Source organism: Carya illinoinensis, chromosome 3 (genome assembly GCF_018687715.1).
Source record: "Carya illinoinensis cultivar Pawnee chromosome 3, C.illinoinensisPawnee_v1, whole genome shotgun sequence".
NCBI classification, from domain to species: Eukaryota; Viridiplantae; Streptophyta; class Magnoliopsida; order Fagales; family Juglandaceae; genus Carya; species Carya illinoinensis.
This window is the reverse complement of record NC_056754.1, coordinates 28,089,543-28,105,795: the sequence shown is the minus strand read 5'-3', so window position 1 is coordinate 28,105,795 and position 16,253 is coordinate 28,089,543.

Here is a 16,253-nt window from a genome sequence, read left to right as displayed (position 1 = left end):
TTTCACAAATTATTGTTGCCATAACACAGTATTTAGCTTAGCTAAGGAACGTGAAACTGTGACTTGTTTCTTTGACTTTCCTGAAATGGTTACCCAAGAAAATGTAATAGCTTGTAACAGAGCAGCGTTTATCCATGCAACACGCCCAATCGAAATCACAAAAGGCTTGTAAAGTCAAGGAGCTCTTTGTTAGAAAAAATATACCTGGCTTGAACTATGTTTGAGGTAACAAACCACACGATGAGATGCATCTAGATGAGGTTGGCAACGGTTTCTCATGTCTTGTCTCAAAACTTGTATGTGAGATCCGGGCATGTAATGGTTAAATAAAGTAGACAACCAATAAGTCGTCTATAGAGGCTCATATCGGCAAGAATTGCACCATCATAATTGTTAAGCTTCAAATTCCGTTCCATGGGAAACTAGAAGGGTGAGAACCAAGGAATCCAAAATCATCGATAATTTCAATATATACTTTCATTGACACAAAGAAATCCCATGTTTAGAGCGAGTTACTTCAATGCTAAGAAAATTTAAGATCCCCAAAATCTTTTAACTTCAACTGACTATTGAGAAACATTGTCAACAAAGTAATACCATATATATTATTTCCAGCTATCACAATATCACCAATGTAAAAAAAAAAGGCAATGAAAGAAGATGCAACATGTCTAGTGAATAAGGAATAATTAGCTTTGGGTTGATGAAAACCAAGTTGGAGTAAGATGTTAAAAAATTTTGAGAACCATTGTTGAAAAGCTTGCTTCAAGCCGTAAAGAGATGTTAAGATGACAAACCTTGTTCTCCTCCTTACCTTCAAAACCGAGAGGATGGGTCATATAAACTTCCTCATGGATCTCACCGTGGAGGAAAGCATTGTTAATGTCAAGTTGACGTAAATACCAATTCTTACTCGATGCAATGGCAAGTTAGCAACAAACGGTGATCAGTTTTGCAACAGATGGGTACCCCTTGGCAACTAAATGAGCCTTGCGACACTCAATAGTCCCATCATATTTTTGTTTGATTCTATAGACCCACTAATAGCCAATTGCTTTCTTGTGAAGAAGTAAGGGTTACATAATCCATGTATTGTTGTCTTCCTAAGCCTTAATTTCCAAAGCCATTGCATCACACCAGTGCTGGTGTTTCATAGCCTCCCGAAAGGATCTGGGTTCAATGTTGAAGGAAATGGCTAGAGAAAAAGCTTTTTGAGTAGAAGATAATTGTTGTAGGATAATGTAACATCTGTCCGCGGTGAGATCTGAAAAAATGGTTTTAGAAAATTAGATGGGATTTATTGAACTTTTTAAAGCTTTCCTTTCCTCCCCAGGATATGAAAGATTCTTTAGTTAAAAATTGAAACATGCTTTATACATTTAAATAAGAGTTTGGTGCAAAATTAATTAAATCAAATTACAAAATATGAGTTTATACGTTACATAAAACACGTCTAGACTTTTGTCACCTTTTCCTCAGGGCCATGTTTGTCCTGACGCTTCATCTTTTATTGAGCTGAATTATTGTATATTTTATAGATTTAGAACCAATATATTTCAATGACTTTATTGATATTATTATTGGTTTTCGATGACAAATGGTTAAGAAGTATAAATTTGGGTTGTAATTTAAATTGATTAATATCATGGTTTATACTTAATTTTTTAACTTCTGATTTAATTGGGTAATATTTCCTCACATGCACAATACATATGTGATTTATATTTTCCTTTTAATTTTCTACTTTTGTGTGTTATTTCTTTGTCTTGTTTTTACTGCTTCCAAATAATTGATAGTGAAATGGAAGGTGGTGTCAATTCTGTGGAGAGAGGAGAGTTAGGGTTAGGGTTTGTTGGTAAGATGAGACTGGGTATGGGAAGATGAGAATGGGTAGGGGAAAAAGATTCGAGAGAGTGAGAAGGGGAAACCAATAGAGTATGGGTTGGATGGAGTGGTGGGCTTGATGTAAACAGGTGCTAAGGGTTAGGTGGATTGATTGGTGGGCTGGATAAAAGGGAAGCAGATGGGCCAGTTGAAGTCAGATGAGGGGGTAGTGAATTTGGCGAGAAAGGCATAAAGGAGGTAGTATGTGTGGGCCCAGTAATGTGTGGAGTGGACTGAGAGGAGTGAATGGGCTGAGTAATGAATGGGGATTTAGTCTCAACAAACGTGACATCCCGAGATATGTATTTCTGGCCTATGGGTATGTGCAAACAAATGTAGCCCTTATGATATGGGCTATAGCCCATAAACACAAATAACTTGGATCTAAAATCAATTTTGTGATGATTTGATGGTCGTAAGTTGGGCCAACAAGCAATACCAAAGGTATGTAAAAACTTATAATTAGGTGGTTGATTAAACAAGGTTTGATAAGGAGAAGAATTCTAAAGAATTGTTGTGGGCATTCGGTTAATGAGGTAAACTGCGGTTTGGAAGGCCTTAGCCCAATATTTATGTGGGACTGAGGCACGTGATAAAAGAGACAAGCCTGTCTCAACATTTTGCTAGTGACATCTTTTGACACTACCATTTTCGGCATGTGAGTAGGGGCAAATAACCCGATGAGTAATACCACACGATTTAAGCAAGGACTGAAGTGAATGAAACTCCCCACCCCAGTTCGTTTGCATGGAAATTACATTTATGAGAATGTGTTGCTCACATATTGCCAAAAAGCCAAAACAATAGAGGAAACATTGGATTTAGATTGTATGGGAAACATCCATATGTATTTAGAGTAATCATCTAAAATAGAAAAATAAAACCGACATCCTAATGAAGATAGCATAGGGTTAAGACCCTATACATCCAAAAATAAGAGTTGAAAAGGTCTCTGTGATCGAGAAGGTGAAGGAGGATGTGGCAATGCATGGGTTTTGGCCTGATTGCACACTGAACAAGGAGCTATGGTAGTCGAATTGGTCACTGGAAGATGAAACTTATGGAAAGTAAAAGAGGTGATATGAGAGGAGGGGCTGCCCAAGTTGAGCATGCCTGATTTGAGGGGTGGTTTTTTCACCCAGAAACACTTGTGGAGAGGCTGAACAGGTTGATCAAGAAGCTTCCAAAGTGGTCAAGCATGCAGATAGAACATAGAAGCCATATTTAACGGTTCCTTGAAGAAGTGCCACCTGAGTTTGTAAATCCTTCACAAAGAAATGAGAGGAGTGAAATTCAAAGTATACTGAGTTGTCTAAAGAAAATTGACGAACTATAATTAAATTTTTCGCAATGTAAGGAACATGAAGAATATTGTAAAGAAGATATTTTCCAGATGGAGTGTTGAGATGAGCAAAGCCAAAGTTTTGAATTGGAAGTGAAGAACCATCTCCTATGCGGACTTGTTCAGTGCTAGTATAAGGTGCAAAGTCCAAGTTAAGGTTTGAAAAATTGACTGTGAAGTGGTTTGTAGCCGTTGTATCGGGGAACCATGGACTCGAGGAAGGGGTAGAGGGTAAGGAGGTGAAGTTAGCTGTGAGAGAGGGGGGAGCAGGGGCTTGGTACGACTGGTTATATTGGTGATAGCATGAGATGGTTGTGTGACCGTGTTTATAGCAAACTTGGCAAAGAGGTCTAGTATCAGGCTGAGTGGAAAAGTAATTGGGAGTTTGTCCTACTCATTCACGACCACGACGACCTCCTCATGGATTGTGATTTCTTCCTCTGTTTGAGTAACTTAACGTCAAGGGTGAGTAACTTAACGTCAAGGGAGGTTGAAAGCCTGTGGCATGTGCAGCAATCTTGGTACCTAAAATCAATGACTGAGTTTTATGAGCCAAATGTGATTCATGATTAAGCAAAAAACTGTAAATCTAATGTGAGGATAATGGGTCAGGATGGGATGGGACGAGTTGCAATAGACGCGACAATGGACTCATAGTCTGAGCCAAGGCTAGCCAACAAATAGATTGAAAATTGGGAAGAGGACAATGAATGTCCAACTGCTCCCAGAAAAGCTGCGAGTGATGTGGCTTTATGATAGTATGCTAAAATTGATTCAGAACCCTTTTTGAGAGTTGCAAGTTGATAATAAATTTGGACAACATGTGCTGAGGACTAGGCAACATAAAGAATTTGAAGTGTAGTCCATACTTCGTGTGAAGTTTTACATTCAAGAACGTGAGAGAGAATGGTATCGGATAGGGAAGAATTTATAGTAGATATGATCAATTGATCTTGTAGAAGCCACCGAGTGTATTCAGGATTAACAACTTCATCAATGGTGGAAAGAGGTTGAGGAAGAGTCCCATCTACATAGCCATAATGCTGATAGCCCTTAAGAAAGGGTACAATTTGTGCTTTGCACAATAGATAATTATCAATAGTGAGTTTGAGAGTGATGAAGTGAGAGACAAAGTTTATAATGGAATAATTGAGGTTTGGTGATGGGTTTGAGGAAGCAGGTTCTGGGATTTTGTCGTTGGACTCCATTGTTGAGTTCTGGAAGGAAAAAAAAAAGGAGGTAGCGCGAGCTTTATTCAAGATCTGATACCATGCTAAAGTTACAGCGTGAAGACCAAGTGTTTGAGAAACATTTTCATTGAGAATGTATTCTTTTCAGAGTAGTGTTTTATATTTTTTCTCTCTCTATGCAATGACCCTTTGGGTCCTATTTATACAAAAATGACTTAACAAAAATAAAAAGAATATATTCTAGACTTTCTAGACTTTAGGACCACAAGATATAATTCCACAATTTTGTTATTCTATAGCTACCAATCCAAATCTTCTAGTGCAACGAAATGTGCTCAGACGTGAGCCCTTCCTTCATGGTTCAACCCTTGCTATGTTGATCTGCTATAGCACCTACCATTGCCTCAACACCTTGTAGCGTCACCACCACCACCAACAAACTCTCCAGTAATCATGACAAGACCTTTTGTCCATCCCATGTGCACTCACCTTCGAGAGAACATCTGGTGTCCCAAATAATACACTGATGGCACGATTCCATACCCCAGGCTCTCGTGTAGCCACTAAAAACCTTGCTCCCATTGAACAAACATGCTTTACTTCTACAGTTAAAGACCTAGCTTGGTGAGACACCATGAATGATGAATTTGATGCTCTTTTTGGGAATCGGACTTAATTGCTCATCCCTCCTACTACTAGTATGAATAGCAATGAATGGGTGTTTCACTTGAAATACAATGCTGATGGTACTATTCTACCCCACAAGGCCTGGTTGGTGGCCAAGGCCTTCCGCTAACATCCTGTCATTGACTACAGTGAGACTTTTATTCCCGTAGTCAAGCCCCAAACATTACGACTTATCCTCTCTATAGCTATAACTCGAAGGTGGTCGATTTGTCAATTTGACGTCTCAAATGCTTTTCTGCATGATGACCTCTCTAAGTCCATTTTCATGTCACAACCACAAGGATTGATTCATCCTCAATATCCTAACCATGTGTGCTGCCTAAACCTTAATCAGGCGCCCAGATATTGGTTCTCCAAACTCAGTACTCGCCAACTAGCTAGCTCTTGGTTTGTTCTCCTCAAAGATTGACACCTATTTGTTCATCTTTTGTCAAGGTACTCTCAAACTCTATGTCTTAATATATGTTGCCAATATACTTGTTACCGATTCTCCCTTGGCTACCATTGATGCCTTACTTAATCAACTGCATATTGATCTTCCTATCAAAGACTTAGGGCTACTGTATTTCTTTCTAGGTGTTTAGGCACATTTTCAAGCAATTGGCCTTCTTCTCACTCAACGCAAATACATTAAAGATCTTCTACTCAAAATCAACATGTCACAAGCCAAGATTGTGTCCACCCCTACGTCTTTGGACAATTCTCTCAAACTCTTTTACAGTAACCATTTCCATGATCCCACTCTCTATTGTAGCATTGTTGGGGTTCTCCAATATATTCTCTCCTCAATAGAGTGGATATTTCATTTAGAGTCAATAAATTTTGCCAATATATGCAACGTCCGACTATCAACCATTGGTCTGCAGTCAAGCGAATTATTTGCTACCTCAAAGCTATTGCCCGCCATGGTCTCCTCCTTACCCCAATTCTTCTCCTATTTTAAAAGCATACATGAATGCCAATTGGGTTGGCTTCAGATCATCGCCACTCCACTAGTGGTTATTTTATTTTTTTTGGGCCTAATCTCATTTCAGGGAGCTCTCAAAAATAGCACATTGTTGCCCAATCTAATATTGAAGCCCAATATCATGCCCTTGCCAATTGCATAACTAAACTGATTTGGCTTCAAGAACTTCTCAATGTGCATTTTTCCACCTCACTTGCCCACTCTGTGGGTCAATAATATTGGAGTCACTTATCTCACTCTCAATCCTCATACCCATACTAAACACATGACTATTGATTTTCATTTTGTTTGAGAACGTGTTGCCTATGGTCATCTTGGTGTCAAATTTATATTTGAAAAAGATCAACCTGCTGATATTTTCACCAAGCCCCTCGTTGCAACTAAATTTGCTACTATACGGGACAAGCTCACTGTTTCTCTGAAGCTCATTGAGCTTGAAGGGGCGAATTAGTGCATAACCCAATTTCTACAAAGAACATGGCAAGTCAACAGCCAAGAAAGACTCCACATTTTATGACAAGATATCATAGAATCATGACAACTGTATATCACACAAAAATCAAAACTTCATGAAAAGTCCCTTGCTTTCCTTGTACAACTTACGGCCAACTCTAGTCTCTTTCTTTCCTTGTATAGCTTACAACTAGCCCTATATATATCAACCAAAATGTGTACGTGTAGATTGTGTGCAAAAATAAATTATTTCCTTATTGTCTTTCACAACCGACTATTGCAAATTAATTAAAAAAAGAAAAAAATAATAATAATGAACAATGACCAGTTTCTAGGAAACCCTAGCAACTTTCAGTGATGCATTGAACAGGAAAGTTACATGTGAAAGTTGCATGATATCTAACCCAGAGAACTTATGGGCGCTGGAAGATCAGAAATATGAAACATAGCGATAGAGTTTAGAAGCAATAGTCTTTTGTTGTGAGGTTTCTTTCTAGAATAAAGTGAGTCCCCTAAGCTGGTTTTGCTAGTCTGGTGAGGTGAACATAGAGGATGAACTAGCAAGGCAATGGGAAAGGTTAAGCTTCACTGAGAAGGAGAAGGAAGGGGTGGTCTTGCCACCCTTTTCTATGCCTCACACTAGGCAACCAAGGCCCTTTTGCTTGATGGTGATGATAGTGGTTGAAAAAAGTGTTAACAAGGAAGCTTTTAAGAATACCATGTCAAAGGTATGGAGGTATGAAAGCTGGATTCAGTTTTCTGGAGTTGGATTCAATAAGTTCCTCATTAAATTCAATAATGTAAAGGACATGACAAGGGTGGTGAAAGGCAGACCATGGTTTTTTTACTGTTGGCTCCTATGCCTTCAACCTTTTGAGGGCTCCATGTCCATTAATGAGGTGGCCTTTGACAAGGAGGAGTTTTGGCTCCAAGCTTATAACATTCCCTTCAGCTGTATAAATCAACAAATGGGAATTCAGATAGGCAACAGCGTAGGGAAAGTACTTAAGGTCCATACAGATGAGAGGGGTATTAGCTGGAGGAGATTCCTGAGAATCAGAGTTGAAGTGGACATCACTAAAGGCCCTTCTAAGAGGCACTTTCCTCACTATGGAAGGGAAGAAATTCTAGGTCCCTTTCAAGTATGAGAGACTGCCCTCAGTTTGTTTCAAGTGTGGTATAATCAAGTATAAGCAGGATGGCTGTTCTAGTGCATCAAGTGTGGGTGGCAACAAACACTATGGTGCATGACTAAAGGCCTTGGCAGCTAAGGAAACTGATTTGATATTCAAAAACTATGGAGAGGGGGCTATGCAGGAAGGTCATGTTCTATCTCGACAATGGAGGGAAGAGGGGGAGGTCAAGGATGATCCTCAAAAGGGTATAGCAGAAAGTAAGATGGATGTCAGGCTATGGTTAATGATCCTATCGAACCCCTACCAAAAGCTACTGCACAAGGTAACCTGCAAGGAACAAGGGATGAGACAAAGTCAACAAACTTACTTGATAAGAAAAGGGTAGAAAAGCAAAATGAGAAAGGAGTTGTGGCAGTTAACCTTTTGGAGGAACCTTGTGAAATGACAGGGGTGGAGGCTACTGAACACCAAAATGAATGCTCAGAAGCTAACCAAGCTATACTCGATCCTAGAATTGTCAACATAGCTGCAAAGATTTTTGAGACCTCAAATGACCTTGCCTTTCAGATCAACTCTCTTGACCAGTTCTTCTCTGAGCAAGTGAAAGCTCTGCAACAAGCAAAAAAGAGCACCACCTAGAAAAGAAGAGCTAGGAATTTGTGCTTTGAAAACTTTTCTTTGGGGCTAGAATGTGGCACCTCAAGCCTGCCAAACAAGAACAAAAGAATTACCAGCCCCCACCCCAACAAAAAGAAAAGAGTAGCAAGTCCATCTTCTGCTTGTTTAACTCAAAACAAAGATAAAAAGATTAAGATTGAGTCAAGTGATAACAAGACTTCCCACACTACAGACATGGTGGAGGCTGTTGATCAACCCCACCAGGACAAATGAGTGGCATAAGTTGGAACTATCGGGGGCTTGGGAACCCCCAAACAGATCATGATCCACATCAAATGGTGCAAAAAAAAGCTCCCCTCCTTTGTTTTCTTAGTGGAAACAAAGTGTAATAGGTTCAAAGTAGAGAGAATCAAGAAAACGTTGAACTTTGATAATAGCTTTATTGTAGATAGTAAAGGGTTTAGTGAAGGGATTGCTTTCCTATGGAAGGAAAATTTAGAAGTAGGTGTTCATTCTTATACACAACATCACATCTCTCTATTGGTTAAGGGAGTTGAGGCAAGCATGGATTGGCTTTTAATAGGTTTTTATGGCAGCCCTATCACTGCTAAGAGAAAGGAGAGCTGGCAGTTATTACAAGATATTAAACCAATACCTCCAAGAGGTTGTGTGTAGAGGACTTTAATGAGGTGCTCAATTTTGGAGAGAAATATGGGGGCCCTTTGAGATCCCATAGCCAAATTGAGACCTTTAGAACCTTTGTTGAAGAATGTGGCTTATGTGACTTGGGTTTTATTGGTAACAAGTTTACTTGGTCAAATGGGAGGTTTGGGGGAGCATTTATCAAAGAGAGAGGATGGACAGAGCTTTTTGCAATACACTTTGGTTCGAAATTTTCCCAATACAAGGGTGTTCATATTACCAGCATTAAGCTTTGATCATTGCCCCATTCAGGTTACACTGGACAGTAACATCTTTGGTCCTGCCAGGATTGACAAGCCCTTTAGGTTTAAGGTTAGCTGGGCTCTGAGAGAAGATTGCTACAAGGTGATGGAAGAAGCTTGGCAACTACCTAGAATGGCAGGGAACAAACTAAGCTATGCAACTGAGGGACTATCTAAATGCAAAAAGAAACTATTGGAATGGAAGAGGCTGTTTTCTGGGAAGAACTAGGAAGTGTTGAAGGTTCAATTAGGCCACCTATCTAACCTGCAAAAAGCCAACAAGGGCCACCTCAATGATGAGATCAAACAAGTTCAACGAACCTACAATAGATTACTTGAAGAAGATAACCTCAAGTGGAAGTAGAGAGCAAAACAAAAGTGGCTGAGGGAGGGGGACAAAAACACAAAGCTCTTCCACCAATGTGCCTTTCAAAGAAGGAAGACTAACCTGATTAAAAAAAAAATGGTAATTGAGGATGGTCTGGAAGTGCAATCTCAAGCAGGAATAAGTTCTCTCTTCCAAGGCTACTACAAAGAATTGTTCTCCTCCTCAAATACTAACAACGTCTCAAAATGCCTAGCTGATTGAGTTGAATTATTGCATTTTTAATGCTTTTGGAACCAATATATATTAATTCTTTCATTACTTTATCATTGGTTTTATATGGAAAATGAATAAATCAAAGTTGTGATTTTAATTGATTAAAAGCATGAATTTCTGCTCTAATTTTATCAACTGCCAATTAATATGGATTATGGTACATTTCGCTCGAGCGGCGGCTTCTGGCCGCTCGAGCGAAGTCAGGCAGATTCAAACGCTCGACTTCCGCTCGACAGTGGGCTCGAGCGAGATGCGGGAAAAGAGATCGCTCGAGCAGAGGCATTTGGCCGCTCGAGCGAATTCAGGCAGAGTCGAACGCTCGATGTTCGCTCGACAGGCCGCTCGAGCGAACTTAGGCAGAGTCGAACGCTCGATGTTCGCTCGACAGGCCGCTCGAGCGAACTTAGGCAGAGTCGAATGCTCGATGTTTGCTCGACACTCCGCTCGAGCAAATATCGCATTTTTACAGATCAAGGTTCATTCCGCCGTCAGAGTATATATATGTTTTTTTTTACATCTTAGGACGACTCTTGGGCTGGAAAACTCGATTTTTGAGTAGAGAAACACTTAGAATTCATTTTTCCTTTGATTTTCGTTCAGATTCGAAGAGGAGGATTCATTCAATCGATCATTCACGCAGCTACACAATTTCTACTGGATCATTCACTCACACTGCAGCAGATTGAAGAACTCCTTGAGGGGTCCAATTGCCACTGCAGCTCAGCCTTCTCCACCACTTTGAATCTTCATCTACATTCAACTGGCTTGATCTTTTCAATTCCCTATTTGCTATTTCATTTCAGTTTTGAGTTTCTGAATTATTTTAGAGAATTTTGATTTAGACGTTTGAGAAATTTATTTGTTATTCATTCAATTCATGTTATTTATTTTTATCGTTTCGTTAAACTTTCATTTTAGTAGTGATTACAATTACGGTGGATTAATTTGAGAATTTTTGATTTGAACATAATGATGAACCCTAGAACATTGATTTTGGGGCTTTTCAATTTCAGTGCATTTTTTGTCAATTACTTCCTAATTTAGTTTAATTCTTAATTTAGTTTTATCAATTTCTGAGTTTAATCTATTAGTCCTTTACATTTCGATCCAACAATCAAAATCCAAAAATATGAATCTAGTCCAAGACTAGTGTCCTCTCCCATCCATTGCACATACCATCATTTTATTTTCTCTTTGTGAAGTTTTTCACCTTTTTCAACGAGTTTGATTTCTAAGTAACTTTCCCTGAGGAGACGATCTAGGAATTTATTCCTAATTATTACACGACATCCTCATGCACTTGGGATAGCTTTAGTGCTACTCATTTTTAAGTGAGTCAAGTTTTTGGCGCCGTTGCTGGGGAAAGTATTTTAACTTAAATTTAAACTCGTTATTTTTGTTATACTCTTTAAACTGATGTTTCATGTCATGGGTGAGGGACAGTTCAAATAGGTTGCTTAAAGTCACATCGAGTGTTGAGAGTAGTATACACAGTTTGGAGATAGATAGCTCTTCTATCTTTTCTATTAGTGAGTCAGGTGAGGAAATTGAAATTGAACTAGAAAATATGGCTGCACCTGCACCACGCACTCTTAAGGATTATTTGCAACCCACTCGCACCACTATACCTTTATGCATTGTTTTACCTGAAAATGCATCTAATTTCTCTATTAAGCATGGCATGATGTCAGTGATACCTCAGTTCCACGGGATGGATTCTGAGAGTCCTTACCAGTACTTGACAGATTTTGAGTTGGCTTGCACTACTTTTATCACTAGGGCTGTTACTGATGAATTCATTAGACTTCGTTTATTTCCTTTTTCTTTAAAGGATAAAGCGAAGATTTGGTTTAATTCTTTGAGGTCTAATTCTATTTCTAGTGGGTCTGATATGCAGCGTGAATTCTTACAAAAAAATTTTCCCTTTCAGAGAACTCAGTTTTTGCAAGAGCAAATTAGTCAATTCAGTCAGAGACCTGATGAGACCTTTCAGGCCAGTTGGGAAAAATTTAAAGATTTGGTGAACATTTGTCCACATCATGGTTTTGAATCTTGGAGGTTGGTGAGCTACTTTTACACTGGTCTCACTCCAGAATGCAAGCAGTTTGTTCAGACAATGTGTAATGGGGAGTTCTTCAGCAAGGAACCTGATGAAGCTCTATCATTTTTTGACTACCTTGCTGAGAGCGCACAACAGTGGAACACTCGTACTGATCGAGTTCCATTAGCAGCACAACCACTGAGGGCTATTTCTGGAGGGGGTAGATACAAGCTTAAGGAAGACACCGATGTTCAGGCCCGAATAGCTACATTGACTAGAAGAATAGAGGTAATGGAAATGGAAAAAGTGAAGGATGTGAAAGTAGTAGAGGCATATTCTATATGTGCTGATTCAACCCATAAGACCCAAGACTGCCCGATTATGCCAGTATTTCAAGAAGGTGGGTCTGAGCAGATGCAATCAGCTAACTGGGTTAATAAAGCACAGAATCAACCTTTCTCCAACACATATAATCCGGGGTGGAGGAATCACCCAAATTTCTCATGGAGAAATGATCAGCCTGGTAGGTCCCCACCACCTCAGTAGTAGCCACTTAATCAGGGTGCTCCTCAGCACCAGTATCCACCATACCAGAATCCTCAGAGCTATCCTTATGTAGCTCCTCCTGGATTTCAGCCTCGTGTAGCTGCACAGAGTTCTCAGCCTTCATCATCTGCAAAGAATACTCAGTATGGCTCAGATGGCCAATACACTTCAGCAATTCATGCAGATTCAGGCCACCACAAATAATCAGAATACTCAGGCCATAAATGAGTTGCGAGGCACTATTAATAAGATGAGCACAACCTTGAGCACCCTAGAGAAAGGGAAATTTCCAGCACAACCTCAGCCTAATCCTCAAGTGTACAGGCAGCAACAACAACAAGTGCATAATGTCTCAGGGGATGTTATTGAGATAGCAAAGGCAGTTCTTACTTTGAGAAGTGGGAAGGAAGTTCCACAACCAGAGATGCCTATAGACACACAGGTAGTTGGTCCTACACCTGAAGATGTAATCGAGAATGATGAAGTTGAGAAAGAACCAGAGGTAGTGAGACCAGAGCTGAAGAAACCTGTGAGTGCAGATGTTGAGACTAGTAAGGGATACCAACCTGTGGTTCCCTATCCTCAGAGATTGGCAGCTGGCCAAAAGAACAAGTATCACACGGAGATTCAAGAGATTTTCAAGCAAGTGAAGATCAATATTCCACTCTTGGATGACATACAACAAGTGCCTTCATATGCAAAATTTTTGAAGGACTTGTGCACAGTGAAGAGGAAGCTGAATGTGAAGAAGAAAGCTTTCCTAACAGAGCAAGTTAGTGCATTGATATTGAGCGAGACTCCTCAGAATTTTGGAGATCCTGGCTCTCCCAACATTTCCATTATGATTGGTGAATCACGCATTGGGAGAGCTTTACTTGATTTGGGGAGTAGTGTGAACTTGCTACCGTTCTCAGTATATGAGCAGTTGGGATTGGGTGAGCTGAAAAAGACCTCCATCATGCTGCAGCTGGCTGACAGATCCGTTAAGGTACCAAGGGGTATTGTAGAGGACGTGTTGGTCCAGGTGGACAAATTCTACTACCCAGTGGATTTTGTGGTTCTTGACATGCAGCAGCCGGTCTCCACTATTTATCAAGCTCCTGTCATCCTAGGAAGACCATTTCTAGCTACATCAAATGCATTGATCAATTGCAGAAGTGGAGTTTTGAATCTTACCTTTGGGAACATGGCACTTGAGTTGAACGTTTTCAACGCTTGCAAGATGCCAGGACATTTTGATGACACAAGCGATCTGAATGCTGTGGAGAGTTTGACACCAACAGATTTTATTTGCTCAACTTCTCCATTCTCTGATGATGATTATATTTTTCATACACTTGAATTTTTACTTGATGAGAAAATTGATCATATCAATGAAAATGACTTTGATTTTTTTTATTGTTTTGCAGATTCATCTTTACCACTTGAAGTACAATTTGCGGGAGCAAGATGGAAACCCCAATTTGAAGCTCTACCACTACCAGACATGCTTAAATCTTCAGATGAAGAAGTTCCCCAGTTGGAACTGAAACCACTTCCTCAAGATTTAAAGTATGTGTTCCTTAGTCCTGAAGAAGGCACTTTTCCAGTGGTGATTTCCTCAAAGCTAAATCAGAAGGATGAAGCCCAGTTGATTGAAGTATTAAGGAAGCATCGAGGCGCAATTGGTTGGACAATAGCTGACATCAAAGGCATTGATGCCGCTGTATGTACCCACAGAATCCATCTTGAAGACGATGCTAGACCAGTTCGTGATGCTCAACGTAGGTTCAATCCTACCATGAAGGAAGTTGTGAAAGAGGAGGTGCTTAAGCTACTCGCAGTGGGTATCATTTATCCCATCTCAGACAGTAAGTGGGTAAGTCCAACTCAAGTGGTACCAAAGAAATCTGGTTTGACTGTCATAAAAAATGATAAAAATGAGTTGATTCCAACTAGAATGGTTACTGGCTGGAGAATGTGCATTGACTATAGAAAACTTAACTCAGCCAGTAGGAAGGATCATTTTCCTTTACCATTCTTGGATCAAATTTTGGAAAGAGTAGCTGGTAATGCATATTATTGTTTCTTGGATGGCTATTCTGGTTATTATCAAATTGCTGTAGCACCTGAGGATTAGGAGAAAACCACTTTCACCTGTCCTTTTGGCACTTTTGCTTTTACTAGAATGTCTTTTGGTTTGTGTAATGCTCCAGCTACTTTTCAGAGATGCATGATGAGTATTTTTTCTGATATGATTGATGACATTTGTGAAATATTCATGGATGATTTCTCTGTTTTTGGAAAATCCTTTGAAAGTTGTTTGCATAATTTGGCATGTATTCTCCAGAGATGTGAGGAAAAAAATCTTTTACTTAATTGGGAGAAATGCCAATTTATGGTCACTCAGGGCATTGTATTGGGGCATATTGTTTCTTCTGAGGGTATAAAGGTTGACAATGCAAAGATTGAATTAATATCTAAACTTCCTATTCCTAAGACAGTTAGGGATATTCGTTCTTTTTTTGGTCATGCTGGCTCTTATAGGCGGTTTATTCAAGGGTTTAGTTCTATTGCAAAACCTTTGGACACTCTTTTACAAAATGATATTGAATTTGTTTGGACTAATGAGTGCCAAAAATCTTTTGATACCCCTAAGAAATCACTTACCACTGCACCTATTGTGCAACCTCCGCAGTGAGACCTTCCCTTTGAGATTATGACATATGCTAGTGACTATGCCTTAGGAGCTGTTTTGGGGCAGCGGGTGGATAATAGGCCATTTGTGATTTATTATGCTAGTAGGACCTTGAATGATACTCAGAAAAATTATACCACTACTGAAAAAGAATTGCTTGCAGTGGTTTTTGCACTTGATAAATTTCGGACTTATATTCTTGGTTCTCCTGTTACTATTTTCACTGACCACTCTGCTCTTAAGTATTTGTTGGCTAAGAAAGATGCAAAGCCACGCTTGATTCGCTGGATTCTATTACTTCAAGAGTTCAACATCAACATTAAGGATAAGAAAGGAGTTGAAACCGTGGTAGCTGACCACTTCTCTAGATTGTCATCATCTCCTTCTTCAAATGTCAGCCTTCCTTTTGATGATAGTTTCCCGGATGAGCAGCTGTTTGTGGTTGATAGAGCTCCCTGGTATGCTGACATAGTCAATTATCTGGTGACTGAGAGAATGCCTTCTGAATGGTCCACCCAAGATAAGCGTCGGTTTCTCTCTGAGGTACGACTTTTATTTTGATGATCCATATCTTTTTAAATATTGTTCAGACCAATTGATTCGAAGATGCATTCCTGATGATGAGTTTTCTTCTGTTTTGAGATTTTGTCATATGGGTGCATGTGGTGGTCATTTTTCAGCAAAGAAAACAGTTTCAAAAATTTTGCAAAGCGGTTTTTACTGGCCTTCCATGTTTAAAAATGCTTATAATTTTTGCAAGGCTTGTGAGCCTTGTCAAAAATTGGGATCCATTAGCAAAAGAGACATGATGCCTCTTTCCCCTATTTTGACTTTAGAAATTTTTGATTGTTGGGAAATAGACTTCATGGGACCTTTTCCGGTTTCTTTTGGAAACACATATATTCTTTTAGCCATGGATTATGTTTCAAAATGGGTAGAGGCCATTGCTTGCAAAACAAATGACCATCATGTTGTCCTGAAATTTTTTCAATCTTTGTTTGCTCGTTTTGGCATGCCAAAAGTTATTATAAGTGATGGAGGTTCTCATTTTTGCAACAAACCATTTTCTACACTTGTAAAGAAATATGGTATTACACACAGAGTTTCTACCCCTTATCACCCTCAAACAAATGGGCAAGCTGAATTGGCAAACAGAGAGATAAAAAT